The sequence below is a fragment of the Thunnus thynnus genome, chromosome 6 (genome assembly GCF_963924715.1).
Source record: "Thunnus thynnus chromosome 6, fThuThy2.1, whole genome shotgun sequence".
NCBI classification, from domain to species: Eukaryota; Metazoa; Chordata; class Actinopteri; order Scombriformes; family Scombridae; genus Thunnus; species Thunnus thynnus.
The window spans coordinates 29,476,748-29,498,474 of record NC_089522.1 but is presented as its reverse complement, the minus strand read 5'-3'; the positions used below and the strand labels follow the sequence as shown (position 1 = coordinate 29,498,474).

General features: G+C 36.8%; 2 long non-coding RNA genes across 2 annotated transcripts; both read left to right on the top strand.

The window, feature by feature from the left end:
* The first annotated feature begins 3,467 nt into the window (after positions 1 to 3,467).
* Positions 3,468 to 8,523, top strand: LOC137185398 (uncharacterized). The gene is made up of 3 exons (XR_010928850.1): positions 3,468 to 3,879; positions 5,545 to 5,880; positions 8,398 to 8,523. It is a non-coding gene; the product is annotated as an uncharacterized lncRNA (long non-coding RNA).
* Positions 8,524 to 11,284: 2,761 nt separating this feature from the next.
* LOC137185397 (uncharacterized) lies at positions 11,285 to 12,820 on the top strand. Its single transcript, XR_010928849.1, has 3 exons — positions 11,285 to 11,384; positions 11,470 to 11,510; positions 11,676 to 12,820. It is a non-coding gene; the product is annotated as an uncharacterized lncRNA (long non-coding RNA).
* The last annotated feature ends 8,907 nt before the right edge of the window (positions 12,821 to 21,727 follow it).

Below are 21,727 nucleotides of genomic sequence, written 5' to 3'. Positions count from 1 at the left end.
TTGAGCTTTAGCATTTAGATTGTAGAATGAACTCTTTCAGTTGTTCTTTCAGGGCATCAAACCTTTACCAAATATTATTGAACAGCAATAACAAGCTGATGTTTATTGTTCCTACACAGAGCTGTCCCCCTCCTCTGATTGGTTCAGCCTCCTGTCAGTCTCTGCACTCTGATTGGACCTCCACACTCCTACAGACATATGAAATAAAAACAAACTTTGGTCAGTTTTAAATTATTGTAGTTTTGTTTCCCTAAAGTTCATGAAAGTAAAGGTTTGGTTTGGTTTTCATGATGTAATGATCTAATTTGGCCACATGAGGGCGACGTCTGAAACATTAGCTGAAACAAAACCAAACCGCGATCACTGATCATGTACTTGTGCACACTCACATGCACACGGACATGTACACACAGATAGAGGAACAGACACAAATAGACAAACATACATACTGTACATACTCATAAAGACTACATGCATGCACACAGACACACACACCTATAAACATTATGCTGTTTTATCAGTCAGTTTGTGACTCAACTGTCCAGTAATGTGAACACTTCACACTGAGGTCTGAACTTCCTGAGAGGAGGTCAGACATCACACCTCTGAAGTCTGCAGAGAAACAGCAGCAGCATTGTTTGTTCAAATGACAGTAAGTTCATGTTCACACGTGAAAGCAGAAGTTACTATTTTTACACATTCATCGCTCTCACACATTTCAGCCAGCGTTACTTCTTTTTATATCTCTCTAACAACAGAGTAGTTTTTGTTTCCTATACTGCGTCAGACATTTAATTAAAGAGGTAGCAGATCAGAAGACACTCATGAGTCTTCTGGAGGACATGAAGAATAACATTTGGTCATTTAGGTATAAGAATTTAAAATTGTAGTAGTGGAATAATCGGTTCAGCAACTTTTAAATCAAAAATGGCAAACAGTGAAAACGACATGCTGTGGTTTCATGGCAGTTAGTGTCTTTCTTGACCTGTAGCAGTAACTTCCTGCAGTCTTGCATGAAAACTCTGTGCTTCATCTCAGAGCTTATAACTCTGCAGTCTGTCAAGTTATGAGATTTAAAGGGATTCAGACCAACTCATGCTCTCGGACTTGTGGCTTATGTCAGTGGAAAACATCAAAACATTTTCATTGTGAATCTGACTCATGCCACATGCAGAGAGAAAACCTCCACGAACTCACACTGATGATTGAGAAGTCTGGAGGCCACAAAGAGGTGGAGAGAGAGCATGGATGGACTGTTGTGCCAACTTGAGACGAGAATTTATCCCCGCTTGTGATAACGTATGAGGGGAACAGGAGTGACTCTACAGAAACTGCTGCTGAATGCTCAGTGGAGAGAAAAGCAAACTGATCATTAGGAAAACTTCTCTTTATTGACAGGTGGTTGCTGGAGGCTGTAATCCATGATGTGACCGGCTTGGCAGGAAGGACAGAGACAGACCCCGCCGGCAGGACAATGAGTAGAATTTATGTCTTTTTTCCTTCACAGTTGACTCCATCACTTACCTTGCGAGGCAGCTGGATTCGCAAGATCATGCTAGAATCTATTATGTCAGGCTTCAAGTTATGAGCTTGTGTCCTCAGTACCGGTGGTTCGGACCGATCGGCATCATGAATCCAGCTGCCTCGCAAGGTAAGATGGTGATAGATGTTTTTGCTCTCTACTAACTCCTAAGGGAAATATCTGGCTCTTTAGCTGCTAAATGCTCCACTATGTTCAGCAGCTAGTCTAAAGCTCTCTCTGAGGTTTTAGCTACACCCATTACATAATAATGATGATCAAGTTTCAGTTTTATGACTTAGTTGGTGCGATGCCCTTTGACAATGTCACTCAGACTGACATCAGTAATGGGAGTACCCATGCAGAGGGCTCAGGCAGAACTTTGTAATGTGAACACAGTATTTCTACTATTTAACTCACAATGTATAACAATAATTTACAATTCAGCTTTAGAGTAACATTGTTTTAAGAGGATGTTACTAGAAACAGTCTTGGGGTGTATTCTGCAGTTAGAGATGTTATTTAAATGCTCCTCAACGTTTTACATGCTTTATTTATCTTGTGTCTCAACTCCTGCAACTCCTGTTATGTGGAAGTCGGTCAGTCTTCTCAGTCTCGCCTGCAGCTGGTTCAAAATGCAGCAGTGAGACTCCTCACTGCTACCAAGAGAGACCACATCTCCCTGATACTGGCCTCCCTCAACTGGTTACTAAATATAGAATAGATTTTAAGATTCTTTATTAATTTTAAAGGAAACATATTGTGCTTTTTGTGGTTTTCTGTTATTTATATACTGTTATGATGTCAGATATCGATCTTAAACGTGGTTAAAGTTCCAAAACGTGAAGTTAATACATGTAGAAATGCTCCAACCTGCTCTGAACTCTTTGTTTGCAACATTTTCTACTGGGCTCATCAGGAAGGGGATCTTAAAGAGACAGGAGATAAAATGGCCTGTTTCAGACAGAGGCTGAACTGGGAGGCTGCATAAAGAGCCAGCATAAGATAAATAAGGAGTTTCTTGAATTGCAAATCATGCAAAGATATTACAGTTGAGCCAGAATATAAACATAGACCTGGAAATGTACATAATATGTCCCCTTTAAAGCTATGAATGGTTTGGCACCAGCCTACATTTCTGATAGAGCCCTCAGACCCTCTGATCAGTTACTCCACGTTCTCAGTCAAGATCCAAAGGTGACGCAGCTTTTTCCCTGAACAGTTTGATCTTCACTGTCAGATCTTCCCCCATCAATCACCACTTTTAAATCCTTGCCAAAGACCCACCTTTATACAAACGCCTTTGTTTCCCCTTAATATTTAATATAGTGATAAAATGTTTTAATTTGGTCTGTTAGTTAGTTATCTATTTATTTTGCTTTTAATTAACTGTATCTTAAATTTCTGTGTAAAGCACTTTGGTCATCAACATTTTTGAATGTTCTCTGTAAATAAATTTGATTTGACTTGCTTCACCAAACATAATGACACAAATCAGTGTAGTTGATCATCAATAATGATGATTGTTATGTTAATAAGCTCCAAACACTCTTCTTCAGTAGAGAAGTGTTTGAATCTCTGGAAGCCAAACAACTTTATGTGAAACTGAACATCTCCTGTGAACTTATTCTTGTGAGGTATTGACTCACATGTGGACATAAAAAGATATGAGAAAGCAGCACAGTCATAACAAATGAAGGATCAATGTTTCTGCAAAGTGCATCAGAGTTATGAGTGTGCTGCCTTCCCTAAACCTTGTAGGTTTGCAACTAAAAATGAATTTCATTAACAATTAATCTTTATATTATTTTCTCGTTTTGTCTATAAAATGTCAGAAAATAGTGAGAAATGTGTGTTATAATTTTTAGGATCCCATGGTGATATGTTAAAATGTCTTGTTTTGTCTGATCAACTGTCCAAAATCCAAAGAAATTGAGTTTACCATCATGTATGACACAGAAAAGCATCAAATCCTCACATTTGAGAAGCTGCAACCAGCACATTTGTCATTTCTGCTGAACAAAATGACTAAAATGATTATTTGATTATGAAAATAGTTGCACTAATCGTTGCAGCTCTAAAACCTTGCATGTATTTGCAGGTCAACTCAGACCTGCAGTAGAAAGAGAAACTGATGGTGAGGAGAGCAGAGCTGTGTGTGTGTGTGTGTGTGTGTGTGTGTGTGTGTGTGTGTGTGTGTGTGTGTGTGTGTGTGTGTGTGTGTTTGTTTGGGGGAGGGACTCCATCATTTAAAGAAGTGAGAAGTTCCTGGTTGGCCAGTGAAGAAGGAAGAGAGGCTGAATTAAACCATCAGAGCCTCAACATGAAAGTTTGTCACACTTTGATCTTCTTCTTCCTCAGTGAGTACATTCACTTTCTATTTCTGTTTCTCTTTATTACATTATATTCTTTATTTATTTAGAGTTGGTGAGTGATAAATTAGCAGTTTCTCATGTTTCTGTGGTTAAACATGATGACCAGAGTCACTTTAAAATGTAAGTCGTTAACAGTACTTGTTACTTCCTCAAAATTATCCTTTTAATCAGTAACATTGAAGGGTTTATTCACTGAGAATTTTCAGTAACTGACTTTTTTCTATTTTTGCATGCAAATGAGTTTTGTTCAGTTCAGTTGACAGTCTGTCATTGTAAGAGTTTATTACAGCAACAGTAGAGAGTAGACAGGAAACAAGGGGGAGAGAGAGAGACTAGGAGGTGACAAGGCGCCGCCAGAATCAAACCGCGGACGTTGTGGTTATGTAGCATGTGTCTTGGTCAGTGAGCTACCAGGACACATCCAGAAATCATCCTTTTTAAAAAAATGTTCACATTTATCTAAAATCAACTTTTGTTCTAACTGTGTTTTATACAAAACAAAATTCAGTTTCTTTTTGTTGTATTTTTTTAACATACTCATAATAAAATGTGTGTTCTGTTGCTTCAGCCTGACTGTTTTAGCTTAACTGCATTACAAACTACCTTCCTGGTACATTCTGCAAAAAAATATTACTTCTTACAGAACCAGAGAAACAAATGAGTAGCAGCCGAAGTAAATCGATGTCATTTCAAGAACACAGTGTGTGAATACAACTGTTTTGTCATGTGGAAAAACCCTGGTTGTTATACAAAACATAATTTACCAATTTATATTCTATGTGGTTCTTTGTACTTCTTTAATTTTGACATTATATGATAGTTTGTGATTCTGTAAAGTTTCCATTAACGTGAACATTTGACATGCAATTAACAGCAGTCAACTGCTGAGCCACAGACTCAAGCAACAACCCACATAAAGTCTCCTTCTTATCTAACTTACAAGCATGAAGACACGTCTTGTTTTGCACCTTAGCTTGTTGAACGAGCCACCAAACAAACATTCACTGGAGAAAAGTGAGTTAGCAGGATAGATAGGTAATTAGCTGCTAAACTGCAGCACATTGAACAGCATGTTAACAGCTGAAAATATCACTTCAGACTGTTAGATGCTGGTTTCATTATTGTTCTTCAAAATCCTTGTTAGCGACACACTGTCTGTCCATGACTAGTAGCTACAGCAGTTTGTTTACTTTGTCTCTGTTCTGTAGGTGAAACTTATTATGTTCTTATGTAGATCAGTCCTTTTTTACTGAAATAGAAGGAAAGTGATTATACAGGCAAGGCAAGTTTATTTGTATAGTACATTTCAACAACAAGACAATTCAAAGTGTTTCACATAAAACAAAAAGAGCAAAAGACAAAATGTAAAAGAAACACAAAACTTCATAAAAAGAAACCGGAGTAATAAAAGACAGTAGCTAAAAGAAAACAAATTAATGAGGACAAGGATGTAATTTAAAACATTCAAATGGAATCAAATCAAATCAAATCATTGGAAATATGTGACAATTTATGTTGCATCCATCGAGTCCTTCCTGACAGAGACTAAATCAAGTTAAATCACAGACTGGTTGAACTGGGCAGCTCCCAGTGTGACTCTGTGGATCAGTGTAAATGTGAATTTTTGACTATTGATTTTTTTTTCAACAGCACTGCAGGATGGAAACATTGGTCTCATCAATGCAGAAATCCCCACTTTTACAAGAACTGAAGGACAAAGTATCACAGTTGAATGTTCCTTTACCAGGACTGGAAGAAGGACGTACTTCTGTAAGGACGAATGTGAAGAAGACATTCTTGAAATGCGTGATGTCAGAGCTCAAAGAGGCAGATACATCATGGAATATAAAAACACATCTGCAGGAAGTCGTCTGCATGTGACCATCACACAGCTGACCAAATCTGACTCCGGACGTTATGGGTGTGGTTTGGAGAAATTTCTCTCAATGGATCAATACTGGGAGTTTAAGATCAACGTCATAGATGGTGAGTTTCTACTGAAAGTCATGAAAATGTTTCTTCATGTTTCTGGAGGTCAGAGCAGGCACAGATTAAGAATGCAGAGGCCCCTGGGCACAAAATCCTGGAGGCCCCCCCACCACTCCACACATGTGCAATCCAGGGTTTGAATTATAGGTTTTCAGCGTAGGCTACTATCTGTTGGAAACACCTGTATCTTATACAGGATTTACACTAACAGGCTACAGCCTATGAACACCTGTAGATATCTTCTATCATACAGGATTTACAACAAATGACTGCAGCAATACGTTCCCGGGCCAACAGCAACAATATCAACACGTTAGCATACAGTGTATAGCTCAATGGCATACACAAGCAACATGAAGCAACAAAACACAGCCAGCAATACTCACCCCAACCATCTTTTGATACATGCAGACATGTGGAGCAGCATTAAACAGTACATATAGGTCAAACACAATAATCATTATGTTGATCTTGATAACAATGTTAAAGATGCAAGTATGGGTTAGTAAAATGGTAATTTACACTTAACACACAAGCCATGCAACACAGATTTAAGGACACGAATATAGAAAAACATATCAAGTAAATAAAACACTATACCATAAAATGGCCAACCTATGTCTATGGATTTTCTCAGTTTTTAAGGCTTAAACAGGATATAAGCAGACAGACAGACCTTATTTTGTGAGTTGTCAGAATAATAAATGTATTCTTTGATTTTGAAACAGTAGCCTTAGGGATGAACGCTGGGCGCTGGGATGAACTTGACGTGCGTGCGGTGAGAGGCGAGAGGTTTTTCTCTCACCACGCTCCCCAGCACCCTGCTATCACTGTTCTGACAGAGCAAGACGCTATATGTCACATGTCCTTGTGTTGTTGTCATTTAGCCATGTGGTTAAATCAATTGATTTTATCTTATGAAAAAATACCCCCGCACAATTTTTAACAGTCCCCTCAGTCACTTCATTATGGCGCCTGAATGGTTGAAATAGTTAGCTAAAAGTATGGTTGAAATAGGTAAAAAGTAAAAGATAAATTGTGGGGCTTCTAAATTGGTAACCTACCCGCCACCAGGTCTCTGCCATCCGCATCAGTGTCGGGCTCAGGTGGAGATGAGGGTGGAGCAGTTGGACAGGTGGCCCTGCTATCGCAGGGCTGTGGTTCTCTGCCTTCTGTCTCAATTTCATGCTTATGCTCAGCTGAACTAGCTGCTGCTCCTCCTCTTCGCTGTTAGCATTGTCCTCTCCAGGCTCTTTTCTAGCAAGCCGACTTTTGAAAACAGTGGAGATAGATGGTATGTTTTTCTGAAGTTCAATGTCTTTGATATCCTTTTCTTTTTTGTCCTTCTCGTTGCTGCTCCAACGTTTGTTGTCCATGATGTTTGAAGTATTTGAAGATGTTTCACACGCTGTCAGCTCAATTCCCACAGTCACCATCTAACCTGACCTGACTCATCGTCATCATCATGATACAGACACAGCCAGCAAACCAATCATATTTTTTTCTTATTTGCAAATAAAGTAACTGCATTGATTGATTTGTATTTCAGCACACACACACTAATTTAGATCCACACAGGCAGTTTAAGATCATTGTCACAAATGGTGAGTTTCTACTGAAAGTCATGAAAATGTTTCTTCATGTTTCTGGAGGTTAGAGGAAATTTTCACATTTTTCTGACTGCAGCTGATATTTTAATGACCTGGGGTCTCATTTATAACCGTTGTATATACACAAAATGGGGCTTGAAAGAGACGTACGCCACTTCCCACAAAAAAGTTGGGATTTATAAAAATACAAACTTGACGGGAGAATGTGTGCACCTGTATGTAAACTCTGACTCATGAGTATGAACATTTTGGAGACGGGGGAAATTGGCAATGCAGATGGTGAGGTGGGGAATGGAAGACAGATTGTATAATGATTTCTCTCACATTTCATTTCACTTCATATCACATGTTAATGATAGATCCACTTTATCATAAACATTCAAACCAGCAGTGTTATTTGTGTTTGTGCTAGTGAGCCAAAACTATTCCATAAGCACCTTTCAATTTTAAAAGATATAATTCAAATGAAATTCCGATCAATATTTCATCAACGCTGTCTCACCATCCCATTTCCCAACCCCAGAGCACAGAGGAGAGGGCTGGACTGTCTGCTAGGCCTACTTACACTCGCGGTCAGTTGTGGAGCAGCACAGTGCTGCTGAAATGCCAGGATGATGCCAGGATGTGGCAGGATCCTGGAAAGTCTGGGTTGCCTCTCCCCAATGTTAAGCGTGAATATAAATGTTTTATAAATGAGGCCCCAGGTATTTGGTTTAACAAATCACTGGGAAGATTGATACAGTAAGTGTCCATTTACTGCATCAGTGTTTTTAGGAATAAAAGTAATAAACTGACCATTTCATTTAATTTTTTAAGCAGTTGATCAACTAAAGGAGGATTTTATTTCTCTCATCAGGATTTATTTTCTATCACTGTGTTCTTGTTTCTTTTTTGTTGTTCACAGCTCCATCCACTTCAAATCCAAACTTGACTCTCAGACCTTCTTTAACATCAGTCCAATCAGCCTCCACACCAGCAACAACACAGAGTTTCAGAAGAAGCTCCACAACTGTAACACCAGCTACAAGTCCAGGTACATTAGGTATAGCCAGGTACTTTACTTTTAAAGATAACCTCACAGAAACAGAGGACTCTCCTAGATGAGTTACAGGTGCTTTTTTCCAGCAGTACATGTGTTGTGTGCAAAAATAAAACCCTCCAAAGCTGCTAAACCAGCCTAGTATGTCTAGGCCAGTGTGATGGTCAGTGTGTAAATCTGTCTCTTGTCCCCCTGCACGTACCACGTTGCCAAGCCTCCGCTTCACTCTCTACATCACATTTTTAAATATTCTGGCTTGAAGCAGCCAGGCAGAAGTCGAGGGTGTACATACTCTTTAACCAACACCTGCCAGACAATCAAAAAGATTTCTATGACTAAGTATATTGTCATGTGTGCAAGTACATGAATGTGTTTGCATGTATGAATATTAATGTTTTTATTACAATGTTGTTATAATGTCAATGTTCAACATCAATGTTTTATTGCTGAAAAGAGGAAACACACTCTCAAGACTTTCATAACTGTTTTGCTCAGGACAAAGACAACCTGTTACCAATTTTGTTCTAATGTCAGTAGTAAAGCTTGGTTGGTAATACTGCCGTTATCCAGTTGTTGCCTTTAAGTTAGAGTCCATTTATACATGCTGCTGGGCACTACAGTACAAGTCAAAAGTTTGGACACACCTACTCATTCAAGGGTTTTTCTTTATTTTACATCTTTTACAACTTTTACAAAATAGTCATTGAATTCATCAGCAACCTCTTTTCTGTTATTTATAGATACATTTTGATTATTAACAAAAAAACTAATCTGCTTTCCCAATACTTTTTTGATTATGTTGTTGAGTGCTTTCCATGTTCCCTGAATATTACTTTTATTTTCCTTCAACAACTTGCTATAATACTCCTTTTTGTTACATCTCTTAATGTTTATTAATTTATCTTTACATCTCATTTACTTACATTTTTGTTAGTTCTACACTTTAGGAATTCCTTGTAGAGTGTATTTTCCTTCTTGCACGTATTCTGCAGCCCTTCAGTAATCTATGGTTTATCCACATATTTATGCTTCCCTCTGGATTTTTTGAATTGGAAAATTTCCTCATAGAGTTCTGTTAATGTAGCCAGGAATGCATTGAGGGCTTTGTCTGGTTCATCAACATCAACCTCTTTCCAGTCTTGTTTCATTAAGTCTTCCTTAAATGCATTGATGAATGCATCAATGTTTTACTGCTGAAAAGAGGAAACACACTCTCAAGACTTTCATAACTGTTTTGCTCAGGACAAAGACAACCTGTTACCAATTTTGCTATTTAGGTTGCAACAAAAGAAAAGAAAAAAAAGATAAACCACTTCCTCCCTCCTTTTTTAAACTTTAGATCAGATATCTTCCTTGAGTAATTTCATTGCAAGAAATTGGTAACACAATTCACAGTTGTCTTTCTCATCTGAAGCTGATATAAGGCTTTAGCAACCTGAGTTAGACAAATCAAATGGGAACCCTCTGCATTTTCAGTCTGATCAGTACAAAATCTACTCTGTTTCTCTTGATGGTTTTCCGTGCTAAGGTATGAAGGAGGGACAGAAACACAAGAGGGAATTTGGCACTTAAAAAGACGGAACTTTGGAAAATATCCACTTGATTTTTCTAAATTAGATTGTTAAACCTCATATTAGCTTCAGCTGAACTTTAGATGGTATTTTCCACAGAAACAGTTGTTGTGATTGTATCTTGAAATGGTTTGCATCAATCAAATCACAAGAATCTTGGCTTTCCAAAGATGTGTCGCATGAGTACTCACTTAAAGACAAGGAGTTGTGTTCTTACCATAGTTGTGTGGATTATATGCACAATATTATTATATGTGTATTATTAACATGATATCAATATTTCATTTTTTAAATACCACAGTTATATCAGTACCGGTAATACCGGTCAATACCGGTATATCGCGATACCCCTAATTGGGACATACATCCAGCCAAAGATGTCTACAGGCTGGTTAGAGTGTTTGATCCTAGGCAGGCTCCAGCCATGGAAAAGCAAATTGAAGTCTACACACTTGGTTTGGATCTTGTTGAATACTAGAGGGGCCTGAGTGTGAGATTCCGAGGGTTGCGGAGGTGGCAGTGCCCTACATCTACTCACCCAGTCAGCTCAGTCGACTGTTAGAGGAGTTTCAGCAAATACAAGACTCTACAAGCGAGAGGCACTCACTAAGCTGAACACAAAGAGGCTGACAATCATGTACTTCAATGGAGATGTCTGTGAAAGATGGAAGATTGCAACAACAGACTTTTACTGTTTTTTAATTTATAATGTGAAGCTTAGATGCAAAGTACTTTATTTTACAAAAGGACGGAATATTTTGTTTTATAACTATATTGAAGCACTTTCTTTGATATTCATTAAATTTTGAATGTTTTCTCATTGAACTGTTAAAAATTGAAATTATTCACCCACCACATAAGACACTCTTTTTGATGACAAAATGTGTTTAAATCGTAAAACACAAAATTCAGAAAAATTAAAACGGAAAACACGGAATTTGCAAAAAAATAAAATGGAACCTGAAAGAAATTAAAATGGATGTCATATGGCCCTAATTTTCATTATACATTTTTATTTAAATATCTATCTTTCGTGGTAGGACAACACCAAGGCAAATTCCTTGTATGTGTAAACCTACTTGGCAATAAACCTGTTTCTGATTCTGACTTAATAAACCGCAGCAACTCCCCTTCTACAGCACTGTGAACTACTTTGAACACTGTGTGTCTCTCATCCAGGTATCATCTTTCTTCTGGTTGTTTCTGTGACTGTGGTTGCTGTGCTGTTGGCTGTTTTTCTACTGCTCCTACACAAGTGGAAGAAAAGAGGAAGCTCTAATAGTGAGTTACCTTCCTATTCTCACTCTTTCAATAATTACAAATGAAGAAGATTGAAAACACCTTTGTTGTACTTTGTCTTCCACAGATGTGAACAGCAGGGCCCCCTTAACCAGCACAAACATGGAGGTGACTTTTTTCAACTCTTTGTTTTCCTTTTTTACTTTACATCAAGGTATCTGTGCTCTAAATGTTTAGTTAACAGAAGAATATCTAGGCTGTTAAAATGGTTATGTGTCTCATGTACATTATCATTCCTTGTAACCTTGGTAAATTGTACTGTTGTTTTTTCAGCCTGTCTATGAGAATTCTGCTCCAGTCTCCACATTGGAAGACTACGAGAACGTCAATCCAGCCTCCACCTACGAGACCCTCAATCCAATCACTATGGATGACCAGACGTACAGCACACTCAATCGTGCCACACAGGAATAGTTGTGGTTTATTTTGAGGACATCTTCCTTCTGTGATCTAAAATATCTCAATCTATTATTTGCCTGTTCTCTGTACTGTTTTACATTTTTGTTAATACTTTTTCTGATTTACGCTGCATTTTTTTTTTTAAATTTCTGTACTGTGTTCTTGTTGTTTCCGTTGATTGATTTGTATTAACTGGCACATGCACCATTGTTTTAATGCTATGTTCTATACCTACTGCAAATTCATATATTACACTGCTGTTAATGTTATGGTTCTTTTTGCAATCTGACTGTGTCCCTAGCTGCCATTCTCCACCGGTCCTCCAGAGGTCCTCAGACTTTTCTCCCTTTTTGTTTGGACTGGACTGAGTGGGAGAAAGCTGATTTGAGTTGGGTCTTTAAAAGACTATCTTGCATGGTGATTATTTGGGTTGCCTTCATTGGTTGGTCTGTCTTTGTTTTTACTCTGGTCTGAACTTTCACAGCATAAACTCTTTCTCAGTGATTAAGAGGATTGTGTGTGTTTTGAATGTGCTCTGGGTTACAAATTGTTTGTGATAACTGCATTTGCCATTTATGTTTCTTTGTGTAGTGCTTGAGTTTGATATTGTTTTTTTTCCCTCTGAGTCCAGGGTTTTCTTTAGTTTTATCTCTGCCTTGCTTTGGTTTTATTCTTGTCTTGTCGGTAACCTCTTGTGTTCCTCATGTGTTCCTGTAGCCCTGCCTGGCCTGCTTTATCCTTCTCACCTGTCCTGTGTTAGCCTCATCAGCGTTGTCTTGTGTTTTGCCTGCCACACCCTTGTTATTCTGGTCCCTGCTTACCTCAGCTGTGCCCTGTTTTGTGATTAGTCCCCTGTATATATATTAGGGATGTGCAGAGGGCCCAGTATTTGTATTTGTATCTGTATCTATTGAGGCAGCAAAATTATTTGTATTTGAATAAAAGTGGAGAGAGGCTTAAAAATCATGTTTTTGTTTTTATTACGCTTTTAATTTTAGAAAATTAAATTGTTACAATAAGTGTTAATGAATAAACTACCTTATGAAGGAGGTCCCCACACCAGGTCTCGAACTGGAGTCTCGTAGATCATAGACAACTGCTCTGACTACTGAGTTAAAACACTCATCACTGCACATTAGGTGCATTAGCACCACCTTCTGCTCCAGACTGTGGACCTGTCTGTGAATAAACTCAAAGAAAACTCCAAGAAAGCTCCACCCACTTGGCAGGTTCATTACATTTTTAATCCTTTAATACTGTTTTTAATACCTTTTAATACTCCACACTTCACCTTCTGGATCTCTGCCTGGCTCAGCTCTGAACTAGTACCTGGACCTCACCTGGCTAAACTTCTAAATTTGCAGTCCTGAAAATAAATACAGTTTTACTTTAATCCTTTCTCCAGCCCAGCCCATCTGTGTTCGCATGTTGTGTCATCCTCAGTGTAAAAAGACTGTTCTGTTCAAAAGGAAGTGACTGAAATCATGTTTATTTCTTTAGCACTTCAGTGCAGTTAGTTTCAAAGAGGCTTACAGCAATATCATGATGCTATTGATGTTCAAACAAGTTCACACACTTCTAACCTTCAAATTCATCATCATCATCATATTGTGGGTGTAGATAAAGCTAGGCACTGTCCAAACCACAGAGGGGGAGGGATACATTAAATTGGGCATCTTCAGCTTCCCGATTGATCAGACAGACAGAGGCAGTTCTCCTGCAGTTTAATGGTTTTTCTCCATCAGAATCAAATCCAGTATGAATATCCACCATGCTTTCTTCTTCTGCTTCTTATCAGGTGCGGACTAATTATTGCACTGTCACAAATCTTTGAAGTGTTGATCCTGACTGTTCTGTTGCTTCTTGTTTAAATATCTGATTGTTTTCTGATGTTCTGTGTCACTATGCTGCAGGGGGAAAAACAAGGAAAAAAAGAAACATGATCATTGTAGTTTGTGCTTCACAGATTTGAACATAGGGGGGCAGTCTTACAACAGAAACATGAGGGCGACTTGCGTCAGGCCTTCATCTTTTGGATCCAGATTCATGTGTACTGTCTTTGTCTCCATGATAAAATACTTGACCCAGTTTTCCACCAATGATGAATGTGAAAACTCCACTTCTCCAGCTGTAGATGCATCCAGCAGGAATCAGGACAAAATCTACTGTAACCTCTAATCTTTTATTTTTTTGCAGTGAAAATTTTTAAATTTCATCTTTTACTTAAATGTATTTTGCAAAAATATACTTTGAACTTATGTTATTAAAATATTTTAATTATATTAAATGATGGTAAAACAACAGGATAAAAAAGTTATTATTATAGGTGCAAAAGCAAAGAGAAAGGAAATTGCAGCCCAACTCAGTTCCTTTTCACTTGAGAGCAAATAACATGCCAGAAATCTTGGTGTTATCATAGATAATAATCTTAACTTTCACTATACTATCAATAATGCCACAAGATCCGTTTTCTATCACCTCAAAAACATCTCAAAAATCAGAGGCTTTCTGTCTAATTCAGACGATGAAAAGCTAGTACATGTATTTGTCACAAGCAGACTCAACTATTGCAAAGGTCTCTTCTCTGGATGCCCCCAAAAAACTGTTAAGAGACTGCAGAATGCTGCTGTACGTATTTAAACCAGGACTAAGAAAAGTGCACATATCACACCTCTTTTTAAATCCTTGCATTGGCTCCCAGTAAGTACTAGAATAGACTTTAAAATCCTCCTATTTGTCTACAAGGTGCTGAATGGCCCTGCTGCAAATTATATTAAAGCATAATATTTGAGTCTTAAAAAACGTAATGATGTAAAATGCAGATAAATTATGCAAAAATAAATGATACATGTAAGATGTGATATTAACATGACATCTTAGACACATCTAAAGTCATGTTTTAACAGGTTTTCAGTTCATTTGAGTCATGTTTTTATCAACATTATAAGGAAACGTATCAGGCAGGTTGCAAAATTTGTAAAATATTCACTGACAATGTACTGACATTTGTTTTTCCTACACTATCTGCTTGTAGTAACTAAAGTATGATTGAACTTTTGGTTATGGTTACGCACTTGCAGCACTTGGTTAAGATTAGAGAAAGATCCTGGTCTATAGGTTCAATACTGAACAAGACAAAGAGTCAACATCCCTGCTAGTGATTCTGTCTGACTGTATTTAGAGGAAAAGTTCAAGGATAAAGCTCATCCTACTCTACGTTTTTCCTATACTCAAAAAATCCCATGAAAAGACCAAATCAATAATCAATCAATTCTACTAAGTGCTATGCCTATGGCTCCATGATCTCTATACCACAGAACTGCATTGTTGTCCAAAGACTATTAAAAACACATCAGTGGGTCACAGCGTGTTCTTTCTTCACCACAAATATGGGCACTGTAGTTTATTTGAGTCAATCCCAGACACATCGTCCTGCTACTGTTACTACTCACTGCTACCACAGCATTGTTGGTTTGGTCTATTTATGGGATTTGTTGAAAATAATTAAGAATAACATCAGCCTTACACTTTAAGGGATCATCCAAGTTGTGACAATTCATCCTGTAGGTCACATGATTGTGTGCACCAAATTCCATGGCAATCCATCCAATAGCTGACGAGATATTTCACTCCAAACCTTTCATGTGAAATTCATGCTGGCACTAGAGGAAATGACAGGGTAGCACCAAAATCAGTGGGATTCATCGTCTAGACACAACGAAAGTCTGAACAAAATTTCATATCAATGTTTCCAATAGTTGTTGAGATATTTCAGTCTGGACTGACATCACCAGAGCCACGGCACTACCAAAAAACTCAGTCACGAGACGCAATATGTTTACTTTATTAACATTTCACCAAAACCACAATCTTTCACTGATGTAAACCAAAGTGTCTCTGTAGCCTAAACCTTTAACCACACTTGTGTGGTGGAAAAATCTTCAAATGGGCCAATAAATCTTCAGGTCGCCCACAACTTAGCATTAAACTCAAAACTTATAAGAGAAAGACTAAAAAAAAATACACTTGAAGCTGGTAGAGTTCAGTGTGAAAAGGTTTACTGTGCATAAAGAGCAATACAAAGTTAAACGAGGCCTTTATCCTGGGATAAAAAACCTAATGCAAAATCATAAAACATGATATTATATACCCTTCATAACCCCTCATATTGTGTAGCTTATTTTTTAGACTCCACCTTGTTTTTTTCAATCATATTCAACCATTTAGTCATTATTGCTGAGTTCATGAGCGACCTTGACGCTTTGGTGATAATACAAGTATGATTTATGTTGGAAATAATACTGTCTCAGCAGCTTTCGCCTTTTTCTCAAAATAAAAATGACCTGGCGGCCTTAAATCATCTCACACAGAAAACCAAAATGCTACACCACAAATTAGCCTTCTTGCTAACTCTCTGGGAACTGTCTCTTATTGACATAATGTTATCTTTGCACACTCACTGGCACATTCCTTTGATCATGGGAAGGCAGTTTCCATCACACTTGGATCTCAGAATGCAAATCTTGGTCTCCAGTGTTGGAGTCCTACTTTGTGTGATCATCATCCACCCCGACCACCTTCCTATGACTTCCACAGAGTATAAAAACACAGCACTTTTTTTTACAAGAAAAAAACATTTCCAGTGAAGATAGTCAAATGTTTCCCTCTGTTAAATGTTAAACATATGAAAGGAAAACAAATTTATAGTATATAAATGTAATTTCTAGGAGCCAGAGTTGCTTCATTTCATCAAAACAATGTCAGTCAAATTTGAGACTTTTGATTCATATCTTATACAGCACTGTAACTTTTATTATCCTGTTTTATCTGTCTTATTCTAATTTAGCTTATATTTATTTCCAATTTAATACTTTTTAAACTGTATTTAAATGACTTTTTATATTGCCTTGTGTTGCTTTTAGTAAATGTCTAACTTCACCTGACTGTTTTTTAAAACAGACTGACAACCACAATTACCTACTGAATTATACAGAATGTCATTTACTACAGAACGGTTTTATCCTTCCCTCTTCAACTTCACACAGCACACACACGTGTTGTCACTATCACCGATTTAGGAAGTAATCTGCTCAACCATCACAAAACTCCTTCAAAAACAGAAACTCATCACAGCAGGACTGAAGTCCTTCAACAATAATAACATTGTGAAAAACAAACTACTCAACTGAAACCAATATTCCAATATTTGTGTAATACGACTGATAAATTAACAGAAACATTGGATTGAAATTAGTAATTTAACACAAAAAACACATGTAATGTTGGGTACCAGGACCCAGTGAAAAAGGAGAGGAGCAACCTTTTATAAAGTCATAAAGTGGGATATTTTGGTAATTAATTTCTAAACAATAACATTTTCTCAAAATTTGACTTTTGAAACATGACTTTACAATGTAATTCTCTTTTCTCCAAAGGTTACATTTTCTGTCTTAAACAATATAGATTTTTTAATACAAAGAAAATATACTGATTTATGACTGAAACCAAGTTTACATTTTGTATTTAAATATATACATTTTAATATTTTATGAGAAAAAACAGAGGCCACAAGAAAAAACATGTGCACTGCATAAGAAATACTTTATCAATAGCAAAGTTGTATTAAATGAATTTGTGTTTTGTTCAGTTTTTGCTTGTTTTTTTATTTTTCTTTCATTGTTGTTACCATCAAACTCCCTCCTCCTCCTTGACCTGCCTTTGTTTTAAAGTTGATATTTTGGGCAGATTGTTTCATGAGTTTTCAACACTTTTGAAAGGAATGTGGTGATATTAATATAAAATATAACTGACAATGGTATAAAATAAAAAATGTAATGAAATAAAAGTGTCTCAACCTAGTTTGTATATTTCAGAGGAAGAATAGAGTGTAATCAGCAATTTTAACTTTTTCTCTCTGTTCAACAGGGTGAAGACGTGTGACTCAAATCGAAACTTTCACCACTTCAGTAAACAACTTTCAGAGCAAGTTATAAAAACAGGAGGGCCAACAGGAATCCTGATCCCAGACAGGTACCGACCAACTCTGTGGGACTTTTGGTGCCTGTTCTACTTGCATTTAAGTCATGTTGAAGTGTTTAAACAAACATACAGACATATGGAAATGTGTGTATTACTGTCATACAGTGTAGGAGAAAAGAAAAGTTCTGCTTAAATTGAAACTTATAAATGTGTGATGTGAAAACTTAAAGCCCCCAGTGCACAAACACTGAGAATGGACTTCACAGTGAAGTAGGGGACATCTTCCATCCCTCGTCCAGGTGAGGTATTATTATTTAATGTAATGTGTTACTTGTACAAATTCCTGATTGGGTTTCAATTTGAGTTGTGGTAGAGTGAGGCTTCATTCCAAATGCAGCTCTCTCTTACTTTGTCTTGTTCCTTCTATTCCAACAATGACACCTTTTTAGTAGCGTTTGAAGTTTTCTGCATTATAAATAAAACATGACATTTTAAACCTATATATAGGTATATATTTATTTTCTCCAGTATTTATGTGTGTCTATGTTCTGTGTCTACTGCTTTTAACTAATGGAGAGTGAACATATTAATATGTTAGAACCACATATACCAGCTTTTATCATATTGAGCAAAGTGCACAAATAAAGACTGTACTTTTACTTGTCAGAGGCCAACATGTCCACCACGATTGTTCCATTTCCTGCCAACAACTTCCTGTTCCACCCACTGAAACCTCATACTCAAGTGATGTTTACCTCTCCGAACATTTCCTACTGCAACATGTACACTATAAAGAACAACATCACAGCGTATATGAACCACACCACCAAGCCCTTATGTCTGTGTGTAGAACTGATTATTAATTACAAATATACAACTGCCTCCCTCAGTATGGCCTCACTGCAATTAACTAGAAAAGAGGACAAAACTCAGACAATGAAGCAAAACTGACAGATCATAACATGGATTGGGGGCTCATCCGTTTTTCCTCATATTTAGTCTCATTGGATTAGTTGTTACAGGTAATGTATGTGCTATTTCTGATCATCAGTTTTTTTCTTTGTTGTGTGGGCAATGTTGAGTATTTGTTTTAATGAAAAATATCTTTCTATGTAGATAAGAAAAAGAATGAAAAGCACGTGACATTTTGTTATTTGAAGTCAGTTGAGACTGATGAGAATGTTGTTTTTCATGACAATTCATCTAATGTTAGTTGAGAGATATGACAAAAGCATACCAAACTAAAAAAACTATGTCAACCTTTTGTTGGCACAACAGAGAAAGTCAGGGGATCACCAAGGTCATTTGGATTCATCGTCTGCCAAATATGAATGTTTGTACAACATTTCCTGTAAATTCATCCTGCAGATTGAGGAGATATCTCAGTCTGGATCAAAGTGGTGGATCCCTGGTGTGGCTAAAAACTTATGATACGTATTAGACCAAAGTATTTACTTTTGTCTTCTTCTTTCTTCTTTTACATGGAATTATTCCTCATCAACATTCCTCTGAAATCCAATTTAAATAGACTCATTGGCTTCAACATGTAAAAACAGTGGATTTGTAAGATTGTAAGATATAAGATTTTGGCTTCTTGTACTCCCATGTCTGCATACTGAGTCAAGCAGTTCAGTGGGAAATACAAGGAAAATATACTGATTTATGACTGAAACCAAGTTTACATTTTGTATTTAAATATATACATTTTAATATTTTATGAGAAAAAACAGAGGCCACAAGAAAAAACATGTGCACTGCATAAAAAATACTTTATCAATAGCAAAGTTGTATTAAATGAATTTGTGTTTTGTTCAGTTTTTTGCTTGTTTTTTTTATTTTTGTTTCATTGTTGTTGTTACCATCAAACTCCCTCCTCCTCCTTGACCTGCCTTTGTTTTAAAGTTGATATTTTGGGGCAGATTGTTTCATGAGTTTTCAACACTTTTGAAAGGAATGTGGTGATAATAATGTAAAATATAACTGACAATGGTATAAAATAAAAAATGTAATGAAATAAAAGTGTCTCAACCTAGTTTGTATATTTCAGAGGAAGAATAGAGTGTAATCAGCAGTTTTAACTTTTTCTTTCTGTTCAACAAGGTGGAGACGTGTGACTCAAATCGAAACTTTCCACTTCAGGAAACAACTTTCAGAGCAAGTTATAAAAACAGGAAGGCCAACAGGAATCCTGATTCCAGAAAGGCGCCGACCAGGTCTGTGGGACTTTTGGCACCTGTTCTACTTGCATTTAAGTCATGTTGAAGTGTTTAAACAAACATACAGACATATGGAAATGTGTGTATTACTGTCATACAGTGTAGGAGAAAAGAAAAGTTCTGCTTAAATTGAAACTTATAAATGTGTGATGTGAAAAGTTAAAGCCTCCAGTGCACAAACACTGAGAATGGACTTCACAGTGAAGTAGGGGACATCTTCCATCCCTCGTCCAGGCGAGGTATTATTATTTAACATAATGTGTTACTTGTGCAAATTCCTGATTAGGTTTCAATTTGAGTTGTGGTAGAGTGAGGCTTCATTCCAAATGCGTTTGAAGTTTTCTGCATTATAAATAAAACATGACATTTTAAACCTCCACTGAGATATATTTCTTTTCTCCAGTATTTATGTGTGTCTATGTTCTGTGTCTACTGCTTTTAAATAATGGAGAGTGAACATATTAATATGTTAGACCCACATATACCAGCTTTTATCATATTGAGCAAAGTGCACAAATAAAGACTGTACTTTTACTTGTCAGAGGCCAACATGTCCACCACGATTGCGCCATTTCCTGCCAACAACTTCCTGTTCCACCCACTGAAACCTCATACTCAAGTGATGTTTACCTCTCCGAACATTTCCTTCTGCAACATGTACACTATAAAGAACAACATCACAGCGTATATGAACCACACCACCAAGCCCTTATGTCTGTGTGTAGAACTGATTATTAATTACAAATATACAACTGCCTCCCTCAGTATGGCCTCACTGCAATTAACTAGAAAAGAGGACAAAACTCAGACAATGAAGCAAAACTGACAGATCATAACATGGATTGGGGGCTCGTCCGTTTTTCCTCATATTTAGTCTCATTGGATTAGTTGTTACAGGTAATGTATGTGCTATTTCTGATTAACAGTTTTTTTCTTTGTTGTGTGGGCAATGTTGAGTATTTGTTTTAATGAAAAAATATTTTTCTATGTAGATAAGAAAAAGAATGAAAAGCACGTGACATTTTGTTATTTGAAGTCAGTTGAGACTGATGAGAATGTTGTTTTTCATGACAATTCATCTAATGTTAGTTGAGAGATATGACAAAAGCATACCAAACTAAAAAAACTATGTCAACCTTTTGTTGGCACAACAGAGAAAGTCAGGGGATCACCAAGGTCATTTGGATTCATCGTCTGCCAAATATGAATGTTTGTACAACATTTCCTATAAATTCATCCTGCAGATTGAGGAGATATCTCAGTCTGGATCAAAGTGGTGGATACCTGGTGTGGCTAAAAACTTATGATACGTATTAGACCAAAGTATTTACTTTTGTCTTCTTTTTTCTTCTTTTACATGGAATTATTCCTCATCAACATTCCTCTGAAATCCAATTTAAATAGACTCATTGGCTTCAACATGTAAAAACAGTGGATTTGTAAGATTGTAAGATATAAGATTTTGGCTTCTTGTACTCCCATCTGCATACTGAGTCAAGCGGTTCAGTGGGAAATACAAGGAAAATATACTGATTTATGACTGAAACCAAGTTTACATTTTGTATTTAAATATATACATTTTAATATTTTATGAGAAAAAACAGAGGCCACAAGAAAAACATGTGCACTGCATAAAAAATACTTTATCAATAGCAAAGTTGTATTAAATGAATTTGTGTTTTGTTCAGTTTTTTGCTTGTTTTTTTTATTTTTGTTTCATTGTTGTTGTTA